The 22090-nt window shown below is 41.2% G+C and overlaps 1 long non-coding RNA gene across 4 annotated transcripts in view; it reads left to right on the plus strand.

Moving 5' to 3' along the window:
• Positions 1-1015: 1015 nt before the first annotated feature.
• The window catches only part of LOC108584259, a 59504-nt gene continuing 38429 nt past the window's right edge, over positions 1016-22090 (plus strand). For 3 of the 4 annotated variants that reach the window (XR_004179420.1, XR_004179422.1, XR_004179421.1), the window contains exons 1-2: positions 1016-1059; positions 8642-8768. This is a non-coding gene — a long non-coding RNA (uncharacterized LOC108584259). Of the gene's footprint in view, positions 1060-8641; positions 10277-10607; positions 11622-22090 lie in introns of those variants that run through there. The other variant, XR_001899246.2, reaches the window with a different exon arrangement.

Genomic DNA, 22090 nt, shown 5'->3' on the forward strand with positions numbered 1-22090 from the left:
TCCACTAGGGCAGAGTGGAAGAAAAATGTAGGATTGGAGCCCCTACATACAGTCCCCACTGGGGCATGACCTAGTGGAGCTGTGAAAAGAGGGTCACTGTTCTCCGGACCCCAGAATGGTAGTTCCACTGACAGGCTGCATCATGCACCTGGAAAAACTGCAGATGCTCAACGCCAGCCATGAAAACAGCTCGGGGGGCTCATACCCTGCAAAGCCACAGGGTAGAGCTGTCCAAGGCCATGAGAGCTCACTTCTTGTATTAGCATAATCTGGATGTGAGACATGGAGTCAAAGGGGATCATTCTGAAACTTTAAGGTTTAATGATTGCCCTACTGGATTTTGGACTTGCATGGGGCCTGTAGCCCCTTAGTTTTGAACAATTTCTCACATTTAGAATGGGTGTATCTATACAGTGCCTGTACTCGCATTGTATCTAGGAAGTAACAGATACAATCAAACAAATAACAGATACAAAAAAGGCTCAAATATGAGCCTTTTGATTTTACAGGCTCATAGGTGGAAGGAACTTGCCTTGTCTCAGATGAGACTTTGAACTGTGAACTTTTGAGTTAATGTTGGAATGAGTTAAGACCTCAGGGGATTGTTTGGAAGGCATAATTAGTTTTGAAAACTTGCCTTGTCTCAGCTGAGACTTTGGCCTGTGGACTTTTGAGTTAATGCTAATGTGAGTTAAGACTTTGGAGGACTGTTGGGAACGCATGATTGGTTTTGAAATGTGAGGACATGAGATGTGGGAGGGGCCAGGGGCAGAATAATATGGTTTGGCTATGTCTCCACCCAAAGTTTGCCTTTAATTGTAATTCCAATAATCCCCATATGTCCAGGGTGGGACCAGGTGGAGGTAATTGAATCATGGGGTTGGTTTCCCTGATGCTGTTGTTGTGATAGTGAGTTAGTTCTCATGAAATCTGATGGTTCTATCAGGGGCTTCTCCCTTTGCTTGGCACTCAATTCTGCTGCCCTGTGAAGAAGGTGCCTGCTTTTCCTTTGCCTTCTGCTATGACTGTAAGCTTCCTGAGGTCTCCCCAGCAAAAGAGGTGAGTCAATTAACCCTTTTTCCTTTATAAATTACCCAATCTTGGGCAGTTCTTTATGGCAGCATGAGAATGGACTAATAGTACAGGTTTTACACATCTGCTAGCAAAAAAATGTTCTCTTTTTCTGACTCCCTTTATGTCTGTCTGTTGGTCTGACAGCTCACTGAAGTCAGGGAAAGATCCTTTAATTTCTTTTGTACCCATTGCATGGTTTCTAATTCCCATTTCCTGCTCAGTGCATACTCACTGCTTATTTCTCACCCATGCCTGCCTTATAGAACAAGATAAAATTAAAAACACCTACCCCTTTTGTGTGGGTAGTGTTTCTGCCAAGGCAACGATTCAGCTCCTGCCTGGTATGAGGGCCTGAGCTGCCCCAAGGAGAGGGGAAAGATTAAGCATCTATAATAAATGTTCCCTAGGCAGGGAGGGAAAAATCACCTAACACTCTTGTGGCTTTTAGAAAAAAAAGGGGAAGAGAAGGAGGAAAAAGAAAACCCTGAGCTTTAAACAAGTGGCCGGGCTGTTTGTCATCTGTAAAATGAGGCAATGGAAAGCAGGAAAGGGCAGTGGTCCCTGGGTCTGCTTCAAGGATTCGTGCCTCAGACGTCTGCTCCAATGCTCTTGGGCTGTCCATCTGCAATTTCTTTTTTCTTTAACAAAAACAGAGAACCCTCACTGGGCTGAAGTTTCCCACCTGGGCTGAGTTTTCAGACCTGGCCTAGGTGGTCCCTAAGTAAATATTTTTATCCTCACTCACTCACCTCCTCCTGAGGAAAAAAAAAAAAACATCTTTTTGCTTAGTGAGAGAAGAAAGCACCCAAACCAAACAATAGATTCTTTGCAGCATTTGAACCCTCATTTTAGGGACTCCCACGAGGGCATGTGGTTTAAATCAGAGTACCCAGGCTACTTGTCTATCTTATGGACAAATCTGATTAACATGGACTCGGAGAGAAAGTTTGGATGCATGCCCAAGTACTTTAGTGCCTGTGCAGACTGGTGCATGGACTCTTCCCATTACCCAATAGTTCTAGACATCCACCTGCAGGCAAAAAGTAAAGAAACAGCTTAACCTAAAGTGCAAACCATGGTGTACTCTTGATTTTTCACATGGAGCCCTTCATGATTTCGCCATAGCTGGTAGATTCAATAGAAGTCCTCCTGCTGTAGACAGAATTTCCATGGTCCTTTTGCCTCTGCATTCATTTCGTTTGGGCTGAGTAGTTTTTTTTTCAGATGCGCCTCCATTTGTGTCAGGCACTTGTGCTGGGCTGGAGGGATCCAAAGATGAACAAAAGACAACCTCTGCCCTCCGGAAGCACACTGCTCTTGTGATAAGGATAAAAATCCAGACTGATGATTATAAAGTGATCGATTTGCTAGGGTTCCTACAGCAGATTGTCACAAACTTGGTGACTTGAAAAAACCTTACCCTCTCACAGTTCTGGAGGACAGAAGTCTGAAATCCAGGGGTCAGCAAGGTTCATTCTTTCTGGAGACTGTGCAGAAGAATCCATTCCGTGCCTCTCTCCTGGCTTCTGGTGGCTGCTGGCAGTCCTTGGGGTTTGTTGGCTTGTAGCTGCATAATTCCAATCTCTGCGTTTGTCTTCACTTGGCCTTCCCTTTGTGTCACATCTCCCTCTCCTTTATCTTATAAGGACACATCACTGGATTTATAGCCCATACTAAACCCAGGATGACCTCATCCAAAGACCCTTGAGTTAATGATATCTGCAAATATCTTATTTCCAAATAAGGTCACATTCATAAGGTAATGGGGCTTAGGGTTTGGATGTATAGTTTGGGAGAACACAGTTCAATCTATAGCAAAGATCAAATATGATATGTGCTATAAGAATAGAGGCAAACACAGGACATGATTGTAGCAGAGAAGAGGATGGTCCATTGCAGCTGACGGAGAGGCAGGAAAGGGCTCTAGAGGAGGTGGCTCATAAGGGGAATTTGGGGGGACAAGCTGGAGTGTGTCCCAAGGAGGGGCTGCTTGTGTGAAAGTGAAGAGGTTTGCAAGTGTCATAAAGGGGATGACTCCATCTTTGGTATTTGAGTGTTGGCAGGATCCTGGGATCCCTTCTGTGCTCAACCCTCCTCTCCACCACTGCCTTTGATACCTGACAAGAAAGACCTCTCTGAGCTGGCTGGAATTTCAAACAGTGTAGCCTCTAGCCTACCGTGCATGAAGCCCCCCAACTTGGCCTCTCATCTAAACATAAAAAAGTCCCAAACTACCCCCCAACCCCACCCCTAATTGTTCTTCTTCTCATCATTGGAATTCTTTGCAATGTCTTCCCTTTCTGAGAATCTCAGCTTGCTGTGAATACTAACTAAACATTCATTCATATTCATTGGTGAGTGTCATCTGGGTGAGTGATCAGATCCTGCCTCTGGGTGAACTGACCAAATAGAAAAAATGGTGGGAGTGGGGAATCATAGAGAGTTTGCGTGAATGGGGTGTGTGGAGTGTGAGTAGGGTGGAGGAGAAGTTAGTTCAGATTGGAGAGGTAAACAGAAGGCAAATTATGGAGAGTCTATCATAACAAAAGTCCTACAGCAAACACAAACTGGAAAAGGTGTATTGAAGCCAAATGGCTCAAATTCACCTGTAAAACACAGGTGCTGCTGCTCGGGGACCACCCTGGTTTTCAAGAAATGAAGGCTTAAGCATTAGGAAATACAGGATAGGATGGATGAACAAACAAAAGTCTGAAGCACAGAGAGCCTTCTAGAGGTGGAGCTTCCTGTCTTTAGAGCCAGAATTTTCCAGGGTCTGAATTTCATTCTGTAAGCCTGTTTGAGGTGAGTTAACCCTTTAGGCATGTGGTGCAGATGATTAAAGTTCTTGGGCAGTGTCCTTCGAGCCCATCACTAGCTTATGAATCTTATGTGCTTGCAAAGGCATCTTTTGTTGGGCCAGAGGAATGATTTACTCTTCGTGGAGTAAACTTGGCCAATAGCTACTCTTGACATAAGTGTGGAGGGACAAAAGAATAAGGAGATTTTCAACTGGTCATTTCCATCCAGTTGACAAAATTATCAGAGCAGCATCGGTGTGACTTCTTTTTTGACTCCCATGAAACTGCCTAGACCATAAAGTAAGCCCGAGCTGGCCAGGTGCGGTGGCTCATGCCTGTAATCCCAGCACTTTGGGAGGCCGAGGTGGGCAGATCACGAGGTCAAGAGGTCGAAACCATCCTGGCCAACATGATGAAACCCCGTCTACTAAAAATACAAAAATCAGCTGGGCGTGGTGGCGGGCACCTGTAGTCCAGCTACTCGTGAGGCTGAGGCAGGAGAACCGCTTGAACCCGGGAGGCAGAGTTTGCAGTGATCTGAGATTGCGCCACTGCACTCCAGCCTGGGCGATAGGGCCAGACTCTATCTCCAAAATAAATAAATAAAAAGTACACCCTGGTTATGAAAAAGAGGGGGCTATCTTACACGCTGACGTGGGGTTGGAAGTGCTTTTTGATTAAGGATGTCTGAGGTGGCTTTGGTGTGAAACAGTTCATGAATTTGTGGCAATTATCCACCCCCACACTGATTGTGCTGCTTCAGCTGAGGTCACAGCATCAGGGTGAGGATTTGTGTGAAAATTCAAACTTCACTGGAACGCTGTCCTCAAAGAACTCTCCCCGCTTCACCGCCCCCCGCCCCGCCCCACACACACCCTGAGGAGTTTTTGCGAATGATCCTTTATCCTAAATACCCCACCACTCCAGGAACACTACATGGCCGATTCAGAAGGCCACATCCCATGCATTCTTGTTGTCCTTCCAAACTCATTATTTATGTGTGGCTTTGGATGGTCTTCAGAAGATTTGCTGAAGCATTCACACCACTCCAATCCAAAACTTCACTCTATTGCTAGACTATTCTTTACGTGACAGCTATGGCATCCCAGATCATTTTAGCATCAAATGTCAGGCACATACCCTTTCAAAGATAGAAAATGGAGGGAAAATCGCCAGCTGCCCCAATCTTCAACTACTTCTCCTTAAAGGCCCTATGGTATTCCATATTAGAGGCTTGGAAAATCACCACACGGCTGTCAGCAAACTGCAGGAATTGTACTGGCAAGATTGGCTTGTGGTGGCTCTGTCTACAAATTTGTGTTTCTTGTCTGCCTGCCAACACCCACTGTCCCTGATAAATGTAGCGCTCAGAGATGGCTAACAAGAGAGGTAGATTGTAGCACATACACCAAGCCCCTGGAGAAGATCAGTGAGGGGAGGTTTAGAAATAAAGCAGAGACGGTGAGATTGAGAATTGGAGAATCTGGGTGCACATCCAGAAAGCCAGGAGCAAATCAATGCTTAAATCATTACTTGCATATCTCTGATAGGTAAGACTGATAGTAGGGACTGTGGAGATATAAAGAAACACATGATGTGACCTTTACTTTAAATGAGCCTTCAGTCTGTGTGGGTGGCTAACAGATGTCCTATGCGAGAGTGTAAGTGACAACATAATTTAATAAATGGAGGAGATAAAGGTTATGTCTATGATATATTAATAGTGAACATAGGGGAAGACATATATTCCAATTTGGCATAGTTAGATGATTTGAGTTTGAGATGATTATAGACTTCTAAATATACATGTCCATCAAACAATTGCTTAAGTGGGACTTGAGCTTAGGAAAGTGGTCAAATTTGAGTTTATAGATTTAGGAACCATTAGTGCAGAAGTAATACAACTGCTCCAAGGGATAGAAGAGCAGAGGTTAAGGACCGAACTTTGTTTCAATCCAGTTGCCAGAGGAAATGGATTAACTAATAAACAGAGAAAAGGATATGAAGAAACGTGTAAAACTGAGATAGTGTAACACTGTGGAAACCAAGGGAAGATGATGCAAAAAAGTTGGTAATGTGGTCAGTAATGTGTAATGCTGCAATGAGGCTACGGAGTTTGGGGAAAAAAAGTCCTATACAGCATTTAAGGGCCAGAAAAAAGACAGTGACTTCTGAGCAGCCCATATGAGTGGGGTGGTCCTTTTCTCACTTCTTCAGGCAGTTTGCCTGTTCTGTTAACATTTCCTGATATAGAATGGTTTTAACATTTTCAACCTCCTATCACTTTCCTCTGTCTGTCAGCAGCAGAGCATAATTGGGAGGAAAATCATGTAGGCTCAAATCCAAATTTGTTTTTACCTCTGCCGGTAAAAACAAATTTGGCAACCAACTGAGCAGGTCACAAGCTGAGGGCAGAACCCCTGATTCTCATGGCACAACATTTCCTCAAGCCTGTCAGTCTTTGAATGCAATTAGTCAACTGGGTGTGAATCCATTTGAGATATTTTGTTGAATGTCTGGTTGAAATTAATAAGTGCTATGTTTGGGAGTAGTCCCTTAATTTATCAGCATAGTAAATTTTAGCTCAAAGGCAAATGAAGTTAACCTGCCATGATTTGTTCTTAGTGAACAATGGTGGGTTCTTGGTGATCACTTTATTGTTTGTTTGGTTTTTTAGCCTATAGTTTAATCATCTTTTCTAGAATTTTGTCAAGGATTTTAATAATGGCATTAAAAATAAAATAAAAACATACAAATGTTTATGAACATTTAGGTTTAAGAAATTACATATTAGTAAATTTGGATAGCTTCTGATCACTAGCCTTCTGAGAACTCTCCCATTCCTTGTATCATCTGATAGTTAATAAGATTGTTAAGAGGACATATGTATATTTATTTTAGAGCTTACAATTTTCCAACGCCTAAACAGTTGAGCTCATGAGTGCCTAATTGTTCTCCCTCAATCTTGACTTGAATTCCTTTTTTATATTGTTTGTTTCATTGAGTGTAAAGATAATTCTTGCTAGAAAATAAAAAAACTAAAGAGAAGTTGAGTGTTATGGCTGGGTGCAGTGGCTCACACTTATAATCCCAGCACTTTGGAAGGCCAAGGTGGGTGGATCGCTTGAGGTCAGGAGTTCGAGACCAGCCTGGACAACATGGTGAAACCCCGTCTCTAACAAAAATGTAAAAAATTAGCTGGATGTGGTGGTGCACACCTGTAATCCCAGCTACTGGGAAGGGTGAGGCAGGAGAATCGCTTGAATGCAGGAGGCAGAGGTTGCAGTGAGCCGAAATCATGCCACTGCAATCCAGTCTGGGTAACAGAGCAAGACTCTGTCTCAAAAGAAAACAAAAGAAAAAAAAAAGTTGAGCTTTCTTCCTTCTCTCTGTTATTCAGGACAGCAGTTCAGTCTGATAGCTGTTTAAGCATCCACTCTGTATGCATGCTATGAAAGGCTTCAGTGATATGAGGATCTTACCCAAGATTTACTTCATTCTGTTTTTAGTGGTCAGCAAATAACTGGCACTAATACTGTATCTTCACATTCAAACACATTTTCTGGATGAATTTTTTTGAGATCTAAATGCTCAAACCCCCACTATGTATCCAATAGGGTTCATGAGTTGCCCGTTTCCTTTTATCTTTGGTGGGATTATTTTCAACTGAGTAATCACAGTGTTAACTCTCAGTATTCCTCAAATTTAGAAGTCCTCAGTCTCTTTAGATGTCTTCTAGATGTGGACTTGCTTCTAGCTATTCTCTGAATTTCTTGAAGCCTTAGGTAACATGTCCAGCAATCCTTACTGTATCTTTAACCTTTTGGAGAAGGTTCTCTCAAAATTCCTGTTAATTCAAGACTGTTTTGAAGGCCAATTCTAAGTCAAAGGGAAATTCATCTATGTTTTCCCTCTGTTTGCTAAATGATAAAATTGTCAATGAGGCTAATGTTTGTGAGATAGTCTAATTTTAATGGAATCAGACTTCTGGTAAATGTATGCAGAGTTAAAGTCTCCTATCCTATTATCTCTGTATTTTTAAAATATACTCTGTATTAGGAAATAATTTTAAATAATTTATATTAGAAAAATATCATCCTTAAACACCATCTGGCTAGGTATCCTATGATATAATTCCACCAAAACAGAACTTTTGATTCTCTTTCCCTTTATTGCAATTGATAGGCTTTTTACTTTACTTCCCCTCTCCAATCTATAGGTTTTTATACCAGTATATGACTCCATTATTTACAGGTCTAAATTCTTCTGCTTTTCCTCTGCTTGATAGGCAATATCCCACCTGGTTTCTTCAGATGGGATTAAGAAAAGATTTACAAGTAAGCAAGACTTTGGCTTGCAAGACATTGGCTTGCAAGACAAGCCAATGTCAAGTAAGAAAGGCTTGAAATAGATTGGAAGTTTCTGTGAGGGCTCATCAGGGCTGGCAGTAAATAAGGGAAACTTGGGCAAGGGATTTGCCTCATGAGAAACTTCTTTAGCAGTGCTAAGATTGACCCTGCTTAAGCACCCAACTTCTGATGTTTTGTAAGATTTGTGTCTTATAGAGCCAGTCCCCTAAGGGAATACATCATTTTCATTCATCCACAAACCTCCAAAGCCAGTATTCAAAGAAGGGTCACATTTTCTGCTGGGAAACTCATTCCCTTTCAATCCCCTATGATTTTCACTTTTACCCCCATTATACCTCCAAATACACCTGACCTGCTGGATTTAAAATATTCATTTTTCACATCTCTCTTCCCTAACAGATTGCAGCCTTGTGGAGGGCAGAGGCTGTGTCTGCCTCATCTGTGCATTTCCACCACCCAATCCATAGTAGATGTTTCTTGAATAAATGATCTTATTTCCTTTGTGAGCAGTTACGGTGGATCCCAGGTAAGGGTGTCTGTTTGTATGTACCAAGAGTAACCCTAGTCTTTCAGAGCAACAGAATTCCCATCTTTTGTGACTTAGCCAGGGCAAGAATTCTGGTCAGAAGTATTTGCCATTTAAATGTGTTTCTCTGGATAGGATTAATATTCCTCTTTTGGCTTTTTTATAATGGTTCATTTATTGTATATTCTAGTCATAGGCTTCACCATGCAAATAGAGAAATATCTAGAAAGTTGCATATATCTTTGAATCCTGACATGTCAACTGTTTGTCCCCTCTCCTCTGTAGGTTTGGTATATAAATGACATTTACCATTGCCTAAGAACTACTAGGAACTTCTGCCCGCCCTGTGCTTCATCTTGTTATGTCAGATATAGCATCTTCCATATAATTCTGTTTTGCAGTATATTTGGCCTTTTTACCTCTCTCTGACAAAAACCCTGTTTCCACTCTTGTTGATCAGGGCAGAATTGTCTGCCAAATACATTCTTCCCAGTCTTTGTGACATGTAGCCAGATTCTACAGATTCTAGCCAGGACATTTGTTCTGATGTCATAGGCCACAGTCTAGGAAATTAACATCTTCTCTTCAACACTGTCTCTAGCTGTTCACTCCCTTAGCCTCCTTTCTTTTCCAAAGACATGACGTTCAGCTGGAATAGCTGAAAACATCACCTGTGTCCTGAGTGCCCATTTACAATTTTCCATACAGAACACTGGGGTCTCTGGGCACCCAACCCACCATTCGTTTCCATGGGGGGCAGTGAATGGTGAGATTCAGGGGTCTTATCTTGTATATTGCCATATACCCTCTCTACTGTGGTCTTGTGACTGACTGTCCATGCATAGGTGCCTCTGGATGGCACAGGTCAAACTCTTCCTGACATAATTTCCTCCAGGAATAATAATGGGGTTCTTTTATGTGATAGCCCCTAAAAATCTCTTTTATTGTTCTTAGAGCATGAAATGATACTTTTTATCAAAATATCTCATAGCATGCTCCACTACAATCTCTGTGGAATTTCCTCCTTTCTTCTCATTCACATAACTTTTGACATCTATTTCTATTCATAATTTTGGCATCTTTTTCTACTTGGTTGCTTACTTCCTGGATTAGTTTTTTCACTTCCTATTATGTTCATTCTCTAATAAACTAGAATGTAACAAGGTGATCCTCAAACTTTTTCTTTCATTTTTAATGGCCACTGAAGCTTGAACGTAGAGTAAATAGAACTCTTAATCAGAGGAAGACAAACACAAATAGATTCCAAAGGTCAGAAAGCTCTAATCTGTACATCACTTCCAAGCCTGAAGAACAAGAAAACATCTTGGAACGGCAGGGAACGATTGTTTTCAAGCCCCACTGACTGGAACAAAGTAATGACCTTCTCATTCATTTTCTGTTAAAAGTGCTCTGTATATTTGAGAATCTTCATGTGGCTTCTCAGCAGCTGATACTGAGACATTAGAAAGCCCATAATCAGCACCATGATGTTGTTAAAAGAACACCAGGTAAGGAATCTGGAGAACTGGGTTCTAATACAAATTCCTCCATTGTGTGGTTTGGGGCTATTTATTTGAATTCCGAATCTCATTTCCTGATCTATTGACTTGGGGCAGAAAATAGTCCTTATTGTTTTTCACTGGGTAGTTGTGAGGTTAACACACACACACACACACACACACACATATTTTACAAAGTGAATAGTGCTGCACAAATACTACATTTAAATTATCATTGCAGCTTTAAGGCAGCTTGCCAACCTATAGCCCTCACAAAAAGGATAAGCTAGAATGAATAATCCTAGATTCTTTGATTTTTTGTTTGTTTGTTTGTTTATAGCAGAGGGGCTATAAGAGATTGAGCAGGCCACTCATCCTGTTTGAGAATTCCGCTATCTGTGAACTGAGGATGATAATAATATCTGGCCTTCTAAGTTCTGCTTTCTGGCCTGAGGCTCAACCTCTTCACCTCATGAATGACACCAGGAAGATTCAGCCTTCAGGAAAAAGAGTGCCCCTACTCAACTCTGAAATCACAACTCTACCTGAAGAGTCCATCAGGACAACACAACAGAAGAAAAAATAATAAAACCAACATCTATACATACATGCCTTGTATAATAGCTGATTGAGACGGAGGTAGAAAGAATTGACATTTCTTTGCACTAGGGTATTTTATACTAGGGTACAAAATAGCTTGAAGTAGAACCTATCTTTTCAGCTTACAGCTTTCGATAGCCATGCTATCCTTAATTGGTTATTTGATTTTCTATCTACAATTCTTTATTATACTGTGAAATAATAAGAAATACACATATTGTCCCCAGTTTCTGGCATAGAGCTGCTAAAACCCTTGCAATTTCCTGAACAATAGGGATGCTAGGAGGATCTTTAGTTCTAATATTTGGTCTTCGAGCCTGGTTCTTGACACAGAGCTCCTAAATCTCTAGGAATTTCCTGGGTGATAGAAACATCTTTTGTTCTTTTGAGGTTACTCTTGGTAGGCTCCTGGATATGGGCCGGTCACTAGAAAGATCAAGCCATGATTATAAGCTTGGAACTTTCAGCCCCAGCCCCCATTCTCCAGAGAGGGGAGAGTGGCTGGAAATGGAGTGAAAAATAAATCATGCCTACGTGATGATGCCTCCATAAATATCCCTGAATTGTGGGGTTTGGGGAGTTTCTGGTTTGGCAAATGCATCCATGTGCCAGCAGCATGGCACACCCCAATTCTATAGGGTCAGAATCTTCTGTACTTTGGGACCCTTTTCAACTTCACCCTACATATCTCTCCCACCTGTCTGTTCATCTATATTCTTTATTATATCCTTTACTAATAAACTGGTAAATGTAACTTTCCCCGAGTTCTGTGAGCCATTCTTAAACCCAAGAAGGAAGTAGTGGGAACCACGATTTACAGCCCACATACCTATATAGTACACTTGTGTAGTATAGGTAACATCCTACTACTTGCGATTGGCATCAAAAGCTGGGGTAAGTCTTACAGAACTCAGGCCTTAACCTATGGGATCTGATGCTATCTGCAGGTATGTAATGTCAGAATTGAACTGAATTATAAGGCATCCAGCTGGTGTGTGCTAGAGAACTGCTTGTTGTATGATAAAATATCCCTACACATCTGGTATCAGAAGTATTATGTTGAGTGGTCTGTGAGAGTAGGAAAAAAAAACACTTTGGATTTATTTTTCTTATCTCTAATAGTACAGTTCAGCCAGAACTACAGATTCAATGATTGTCTACACTGACAAAGCTTGAGAATCAAAGAGAGAATGACATTAGTGGGTACAGACTCAGACACATGACATGGAAATGTAGAGTGATGGAATGTAGCCCAGAAAGCCCAAAAATCTATGAGCACACAGGAGGAGATATAGATATGTATACACACACACCACACACACACAATACACACACACACACACACACTCACACAGGTATACACCTCCCAAATGGTATCAGAGCTGAGAACAAACAGGCGCTGCTATTCTATTTTTAAGGGTGTCATTTTTCAGCAGATCAGAACAAAGTAAAACACAGTAGGAGAAAAAAGCGAACTGAGGGTTCTATTGCTTTTGTTTGAAGTCATCCATGCTGAAGTTGATTTTAATTTAAATGTGGGGTTAGTTTACCTTGGGGGTCATAGTGCACGTGCAAGCTAGGACCCTCAGCAATTATCTTGCATCATGTAAAAATCAACGAACCTGTGCACTTGAGGAAAGGCTATTTGTTACTTTTTCACTAGAAATAAATTAACCAGCCAACTTAAGGATACATACACTTAATGACAGTGACAAAAACGAGTCGATATCTTCTTTACTGACTTCCCCCAGCAAATGTAACGGAGAGTTGACTTTCCTGGGTTGGTATCTAGAAAGGTAAGCCTGAATGGTTATTTTTTAAATAATCTCTCATGTGTAAACAGAATGTACTTTCCTGTTTTGTATTTGACACTTGCACCAATGTAGTGATTTTAAAGTAAACAATTTTGGACTAGAATCCTCATGACTTGCTATGGTCTAAATGTTTGTTTCCCCACAAAATTCATGTCTTAAAACCTAATAACCAAGGTGATGGTATTAGGAGGTGGAGTCTGTGGGAGATGATTAGGTCAGGAGAGCTCCCCACTCATGCATAGGATTAGTGCCCTTATGAAAAAGACCCCAGAGAACTAGTTAGAGGGCTACCCTTCCACCATGTGAGGACATGACAAGAAGTCAGCAGTCTGCAACCCAGAAGAGCGCCCTCATCAGATGCTGAATCTACAGGCATCTTAATCTTGGACTTCTTAGTCTCCAGAACTGTGGAAAATAAATTTCTGTTACTTATAAGCAACCCATTTTAGTGTATTTTGTTATGGCAGCCTGGACAGACTAAGGCATGACTTTTCCCAATGACCTACTGTGTCTGTGATTTATTGATGTATTCCAATTTGAGGAAAACCCATTAGAGACAGTCCTTGCTTCATAAAATTGAAGAATTGTGAATAAAGAAAATATTGGTAGATTGAATCTCTTATGAAAGATACCAGTTAACTCATTACAGTGGAGCCTTCACAGTTGCAAGAGGTGCCCTGAGAGCAGGTGGCCACATATGGCTATGCAGAGGAGCACTGCCCCATGCCAGGTCACACATCTTAAACAGACCTGAGATCTCCAGAAAATGCCAAAGTTGCTTTAATGCCATGTTTCTTCATTTATCAAATGGGGAGAGTAAATGCATCCTCACTGAGCTGAGAGGATTAAAAGATACTTTCATATTAATTGAGAACAACAAAACTGGACTGAGATGCGGGTGCTTGTTTTGCACGAAGTGATCAGCCTCTGCACATCATCTTCGTAGCTCAGAAGATTCAAATTAAAAAGAAATCATGAACTACCTATCATGAGTCACTTGCAAATAGCTACAACTATGAACAGTAAATGAAGCCATGAATTCTTACATTGAAAGGAATTCATGATTACAACTTTTAATTTGAGGGTCAATACAATTAGATTCTCAAGTTAGAGTACACCTTTGTAGATTTCAGAATAATTCTATTCCTCAGAGGAGTCTTCATATGATCAAAGATTCACCATAATGTTCTCATCTTAAATTGTTTTTAGAGACAGGGTTTTGCTATGTTGTCCAAGCTGGTCTCAAACTCCTGGGCTCAAGCAATCCTGTCTCAGTCTCCCAAAGTGCTGGGGTTACAGGAATGAGCCACCACCCCTGACCATAGAATTTTCTTAATAGTGAGATTCCCACATAATTTTAAGTCTCTTTAAATAACCTGATTTTGTAGAACCACACTGCGGTGAATTCTTGCTACATTCGTGCCCAGAAGGATATACTATTGATCACATCATGAGATAGTTCTGAATTCTTGGGTAATTAATGTCCTTGGAACAGGTTCAAGATTGGAGTCCACTAGAAAAGGTCAAACTCTAAATGAGTGCATTTTGTAAAAAGAGATACATAATTAGAGTCAGAGATTATTTATTTATTTTTGCCAACTGAAACAACTATGGTGGCTTCAGAGATTTCTGATTCAGTGGCCTTAAGCGTTTCATGCAAACTTTCATTTAGACAGTCCTCAGATCTCCAGGGCATCCTATATGTAGTAATGGGTTATTTCAAAAGCTGCTACTAAAAACCTGCTGAATATTCTACATGTACACATATTGAGGCTATACAGATACAGTTTGTTTCAAGACATAAGAAAGAAGATAACAAATAGCATTACGGATGGTGTATTGAGAATCACTATCTTATGTTCTAGCTACATAGTGAGTCAAAATATTCAATTGCAAAGTGACAACTTCCATTTGCCCTTTATCTGCCTGGAATTTTCTGACAGTTTCTCCTACAGGTTTTTGAGTTCTTTGGTATCATATAGGTTTAGTCTTTACAGCACAAAGCTGGGTTCCTTTCAGCTGCTCCTGTCTTTGTCTCAGATGCCCCATTCAATTTAAGATATATGCCTTTTTGCTTCTGTGAAAATGTAATCTTTTAAGTGACTCACAGAATAAGAAAAAACAAATTGAGTTAGAAGCCTGACAAACACCCAGATCAGCCAGCCTCACCCAATTCAGTCCAAGGAGGTTTGACAAGTTGCTATACAAAACAGCAGTCTTTTGGAGGCAAAACTGCTTGCCAGTGTGCACATCAACTCTGACAGAGGGCAAAACACCAGCTGCCTGAATACGCTCTCAGGCTGCATCTCCAGGAGCAAAAAGGGCTCTTCAGTTTCAGCAAAGTGAACCGTCCTCCCCCCAGCTAATCAAAACGCCCCTTGGTTGGCAGATCGAAATATCCTTCAATCCAGTAAGCCTGCATGCATGACTTTTCACAGCTAACCTCTGCCCAGGGAGAAGTCAGTAAAGAAACAAAATGCAAATAAATTAGCATTCATCACTGCTGATCTAGTATAAATATTTATAAGGGAAAGATGCAGCAATTTTGAGTGATACCATGATCTGGACCCCACATAAACAGTTAAAAACAGCCATACTTGAGATATTGCACTTTGCATTTTTTTTTTCCATTTCACATCACCATAATCACCCAATAAATATTTAAATGGACCCATTTGCTGTAACTATAAAAGAACCGTGTAAACTTGTTGTCATCTAGACACATTAGCCGTGGTGGAGTCAATGAATTTCAACAGTCACTTAATATCGCAGCCACTAGCTACCTTAAAACTGCCAGCGAGGGCCTGCCAGGAAGCTACTGTAACAGCCCAGATCACTGCCTCCTGAGCAAGACACGAGCTTCATTATGAATGCGAGCATTGCTGCTCTAATTAGGCCTGGGAGAGGTTTAACAACCATCCTACAGTCTTGCTGCTGACAAATATAAAAATAAAGCCTTGTTCGAATTAGCAATGTGAAGTGAGAAGGTCTAGAAGCACCAACTGTCTGAGCGGCCCTGGGACGGCTCTAATCTATAGTGAGGTTATTTTGGTTCATAAACTGCTAGTATGTTACCTGCAGGAGGTCTCCCCTGTAAAATGAATTATAGTAAGCTATATGTGATAATTAACCATGCATTAGCAAATATCTTGAAACAGGGAGGCTCTGTTTTCTCTGTATTTTGACTAATAAAAGCATGAATTTGTTCAACAAATGATCATTTAGGTTGTGGAATTCTAACCATATTGGAAGGACACAGTGAGCAATACAACATTGTGCTGGTCTAAGGGTTTCCTTACCCAAACAGGCTGCTTAATAGGCTGGCTCCATACTATGATGCTATTCACAGACCTAAAAACCACAGCGTTGAGAAGACAAATACAATATACATTTAAAATAATATGAACCTTGTGTTCTTATTTACTTTAAAATCACCCTATATGTGACAATTAAAAAAATACATGAGTAAAGTTCTATTTCAGAAAGTAACCTTATGTTTTGTTTAAAATTTTAAAAAGAATTCCCATGACTTTTCAACAATTAAAAAAATATATATATCATTGTACTTTTTTTTTTTTTTTTTTTTTTTTTTACAGTGTGGGTTTCTAAGAACTTTCTTTAGATGGTTTCAAACATGCTCTGGAAATAAAAACTAGATCACAACATTGAATAAGACAACACTGTCTTCTGAATTACTTAATGCATCATCCAAAAGAGTACCAGGGAGTATATCGTACAGGTATCAATGACTTTGAAAGAAGTGTTTTGGGTGCTGCCTTGGGGCTAAAGAGTGGGCTGGGCTGAATAAAAAGAATCAAGGGAGGTTGATGAGAAGAAGCGTCATCTCCAATTGTCAGGGCATTCATGGAGAACAGGAGTTCAGGTGTTTTTATCATTATAGGAAGCTACATGATGCTAATTTTGTGACCAGAGCCTGCCAGCAATAGAAGGTACCAATGATGCCTTAAAATTAATAGATTTTCCCTTGTCCTGCAAGACACCAATTGCTTCTTTATAAAAAGGAATATCTTCTCCTTTTTTTCTCCTGATCTTCTAACCTCACAGCTAAAATGCATATTTATATGGAGTATATATAAACACATGCACACATACTTACACAGATCTAAAAATAATTCAGACAGACCACGAAGGCAGCTTCAGTGTTTATTTCAAATCTGTGACCAATAGTTCTGCTTTAAATAGTCTATCCAAATCCATCAATAAGTTGAGGTTATCCCTTCTAAGCAGTTCCAAGAGTTTATATGTTTATACCCAAACTGTTTCCATGGGATATTAATAGATGTTAGCTAAAAGGGTTCTGTGGTCAGATATATATGAGAATCCCTGGATTAAGTAAAGTGACATAGGTTTCTTTACTGTAGGACTTCTCAGAGCCTTTACTACTGCCTTGGGAAATACTGCCCCAGTGCAAACATTAGATACACATAGCCAGTTCTCATTAGAAAGAGCATCTAGTTTTATAAAAAGTTTCACCAGTGATGCAGAGATGGAAAGAGATGTTGTTTCTGAAGATCTTGAAAGCTCTGTGGGACTAAAAACCAGGACATTGTTACAGACCAGAACATCCTATACTCCTATACTCAATGAGAGAACATTCAATCCTAAGTGAGACTGAAGTCTTTCTTAGTTTGGCTAAGGGGCAACACTCTTGATAATCAAAACATCCTTCAGTTGCAAGTCATTCACCCACTTCAGGATTGTAAGGAAAATCACAAAGCAAACACATTTTGTCATCTCAGCAAAGAATCCCTTCTTTCCATTGCATGTCAAGTCAAAGTATTTCTACTCGTAATCACTCAGCACCTCCCAGGAAAAAGAAAAAAAGTGGCTACTGGCTTCCGGGAAGGAGGTAAAAACACACCCCCTAGCTCTATACAGTCTTTCTAGCTCTTTCTGAGCAAGAGCGCTCTTTTTTTTAACCTGTCAATGAATTGGGTGGTTACAGTGCAGACTATAAACTCCTATGAAAGCAGAAATCTTCAAGTTGAGTGAAGATCCTGGGAAGGAAATGGGAAGAGGACTGGTGCTGAAATAAAATGAATTCTGTGAAGTTTGAGGACTTGGTTTTGGTGTGTTTCATAGCAATAGTTTTGTATTACATAGCAGGTGCAGAAGCCTGGAGAGACTCATTGAAAGGAAAACAAGCAAGGATCTTCCAGACACCAACAAACATCTTTGGAGGCTGATGGCACAGGGAATACCTCCACTACCTAGCCCCTCAGTTCTTCCTTTCTCCACAAACAAGCTTTGCTAAAAAAGTGAAGAATTTTAGTTAAGGTCTTTGAGTCGAAATGGAATTGTAATCTACAAGGGATTAGAGCTTTTTGGCACTGGTTTCAGGCTTTGGTAAAGTGATTGTGGGGGTCTGAGACTAAGTGAGAAAATAATGCATTATGAGCAGAAGATCCTAAACCATTTTTTGTCTGATAGCAAAAGCTCAGGCTGTCTGGGTGCGGTGGCTCACACCTGTAATTCCAATTTCAGCACTTTGGGAGGCCAAGGTGAGCGGATCACCTGAAGTCAGGAGTTCAAGACCAGCCTGGCCAACATGGCAAAACCATGTCTCTACTAAAAACACAAAAATTAGCTGGGCATGGTGGCACATGCCTGTAATCTCAGCTACTCAGGAGGCTGAGGCAGGATAATAGCTTGAACCTGGGAGGTGGAGGTTGCAGTGAGCGGAGACCATGCCACTGCACTCAGTCTGGGCAACAGAGCAAGACTCCATCTCAAAAAGTAAAAAAAAAAAAAAAAAAATTAAAAAAAAGAAAAAGCTCAGGCTTGGAATCAATCAGACAGACCTAGGTTCAAATCCCGCCTCTCCTACATACAAGGACAATATATTTAGTCATCCTGAGCCTCAATTTCCTCATCTACAAAATGATGATAACAAGATAATTTATGCAAAGTGCTCAGTGCACAGTAGGAATTGAATAATTACTTGTTATCCCTCATCCCTGTCTAACGGTATTCAATATAAAGACTCATTCCATTATTACACTCCTGTGCTATGAGCCAATCTGGACCTAGCTTCAATGCCCCTTTTAAGAGGTAGAAAAAGTTGAGTACATAATAGCTACTCTTTTTGAGCATTTATGATAGATGTGCCAAGGCATTGTGCAAAGCAATTTTTTGTGCATTTATCCCATTTAATTTTAACCATCTCCCCATGATTTAGAGCTTCTATTTCTAGTTGATGAAAAGTCAGAAAAAAAATTTAAATCTCTAGTAATGAGGCTGGTTTCTTTCACCCCATTCTGCTTTCATCAGGACCAATCTTAAAGCCTGGTGCTGTTTCTGCAGTATTTTACTTATCAAAATGGTATTATTGATTGGGCTTGGGAGCAAGTGCTAAGAGTGCCCCCTTTTGGTCCTGGAGAGCCTTACAACTTATCCGGGAGAATTAGGTGTGAAGCCTCCTCTTTGCGAGCGCATTCAGGGTTATTTGTGTCTCCTACTGTTGTGTCCCCTGGTCGGTCTGTATGTGGCTTTTACATTCCTTAATAAAGTAATAGACATGAAAGAATTCTGTGGCCGACGCCAGCAGCCACAGAGAACACCAAGTCTAAAGTCAGCAAAAGGTAAACATATGGAGCCATCCAAGGAATGTAGCAATAAAAATTGGAACATATGACGAAGTCTCCCCTCCCCCCTCTATTTTTCTGGGATAATTGTGTCAAGGAGGGGGAGAAAAGCATCTCCTTGAAGACAGCATGCCTTCATTGTGATCCGCTGTCGTCTGGCAGGGGGAGCCAGTCAAGCAATCTTTCAAGAAATAGTTAGCCTCCCCCCCTTTTTTTCTCCTGAGTGTTCAATTACCAAAAATCTCTCAAATCAAATCCAAAGACAATTATTTATTTTCCAGACTTAATTTAATAGCAAAAACACCCCTGGAGGACTGAATGTGGTATTTGACTTTTATTTGGGCCACTCTGGGCATCACCAGCAGTTTTATTCTCCAAAGTGTGACTTTGCAGTGAGCTCCTTGGCCCACAGAACAGTCCAGGGGCACTGGCTGGGATCCTCGTTCCCCACACAACAGCAGCCCCGGGCAGGGCCAGAGACAGCACATAAATAATGCTTCTCAGTGCAAATTTGACTCGGTATTTCTTCTCTTTGGCTCATAGTCTTCATTCTCATGAAGGGAAAACATGACCCCGGACTGTGCCCAGACCACCTTCCCAGCCTTGCCTGGCACCATGGTGGCCCCTGCCGGCCTGTCTGCCCCTGCTGTGTGGGGTGCATTGCTGCTTCCCTTTCTTGTCTTGCCTTTGCTCATGGCTTTACCTGCGCCTGGAGCATTTCCATCTCTACCTAGAGCATTGGTATTCAAAGTGCTTGCTGTGGAGTTCCAGTGATGGATTCAAATCATAACTTTATTACCCACATGCCTGGAGAAAGTGAATTGGCCTCTCTGTGCCTTTCCTTGTGTTTCCTCATCTGTAAAATGGAAATGATCACAGAAACAACTAACTTTACAGGGCTATGATGAGGATAAAATGAGCACATGGTCTAGCCAGTGTCTGGAACACGGTAAGCACACAATACCTTTTAGTTATTATTATAATTATTAGTAATCCCACTATGGAAGTCCTACTCACCCTTCGAGAGAGATCAACCACATTTCTCTTATGAGACCTTCAGGGAGTCTCCTCCTCTGTTCCCAGCTTCCTTTTTATTAAATTGTTCTTCCACCTCTGTGGTTTTTGTTCCTTCATTATACCAACTGTTAGTCTGACTTGGAATAATTTCATTCATTTAACAGCCACTTACTAAGCACATACAATGTGCAAAGCATATTGCTGGAGATAGGAGGACCAACCAGATTTGGAGCTCCCATTAAGGAACCAAAGATACAAAGGGAAGCCACAGCTCAGGCTGCCCATAGTGAAAGGTCAAAAGTGTCAAGTGCTATGAGACACATGAAAGGAAGATGCTGTTGGGCAGGGGGGTATAGAGAAAAGAGAGGTCAATGTAAGTTGAGGTGATTAGGAAAGGCTTTATGGAAAAATGGTGTTTGCAGTAGATTCCTCAGGTTTTATGCATTTAAAGATGGGAAGAGTAGGGAAAAGAACAAAGCAGAGAGACAAGTGACTGGTTATTTGCTTTCATTATGCAACTAAAATGTTAGCCCCAGGAAGCTAGAGACCATCTCAGAAATAGTGTCACCTTGCCATTAGGCATGTCAGGAGGTCACACGGAGACCAGGAAAGAGAACCAAGGACAGCATGGGTTAAAAATATGGAGAGAAAAGGGCTGGCCCCTTGAGGGTGTGACTGGCAATGGCAAACAAATAATCCCAAAGGCAGGCTTGTTACTCTAGAACATTCCAAGTGGTATTCTAATTCATTAGTTCCATCCAAGGGGCAGAGTGAGGGCCTGTAGTTGTGTCTAGTGGCTAGTCCAACAAAAGTAATGGGAGTTGTTCTGAGTGTCTGATTGGGACAATAGAAAGTGGGCCCAATCCTAGGTTAGGAGTTGACTGGGGTCCTGAACAAGAGGGTTAGAGTGGGTAAAGCCAGACTCCTGTCCCAGCATACACCAAACCCAGGCACCCAAGAAAACAGTGGGCTGAGTAAACCAGCAGGGATGCTGGGGCCTGTCCTGTGTCCCAGTGCCAAGGACCACGTTTGTATGCCACCACACTGAGTCTCAAAGAAGCTGCAGCTTGAATGTGCATGTGTGCTACAGTGGTATATAACAGGAGCAGTATGGATTCTGTGGCCATCACACATGGACAGAACCCACTAGCTCCATGACTGAGCAAATCATTCAGTACTCTATGCCTCAGCACTTTTATCTGTCAAATGTGGAAATTCACACACATTATATTAGGATCAAAAGAGAAAATTATGTAGACTTTAGAGTGTGGTTCACAGACCAGCAAAATGTCTGTGAATTTGTTAGAAATATAGTCTCAGCCCCCGTCCCAGACTTAATGAATCACAATCTGAATTTTAACTCGACACCCCAGGTGATTTACATGTTCCTTAGAGTTTGTTAAACAAAGGACTAACTAGATTAAAAGTTGGTATACTTGCTTTGTTTTCTGCGCACCATGGACCCCTCATCTACTGGTCAGCAGGTGTGACTAATTGCCAGCCCAAATTCAGAAGAGATTCCTTCTGGGGGTTCTTACTGAACCCCTAGAGTGGGACTAAGACTACTGGGGAATGCCTCTCATAATTCGTGTAGACTTGCAGTGACTTGCACAGTCTCTCTGTCTGTCTTTGTCTCTTTCTCTGTCACACACACACAGACACACACACAATCACTCATGCACACAGGCTCACACCCATAATGTACACAAGGCCTTTAGAAAAAAACAAACTTGAGTTTGTTAATCCATGAGCAGCAAGGTCCCTCTTTACACCTAATTACTCCTAAC

The sequence above is a fragment of the Papio anubis genome, chromosome 17, assembly GCF_008728515.1.
Source record: "Papio anubis isolate 15944 chromosome 17, Panubis1.0, whole genome shotgun sequence".
NCBI classification, from domain to species: Eukaryota; Metazoa; Chordata; class Mammalia; order Primates; family Cercopithecidae; genus Papio; species Papio anubis.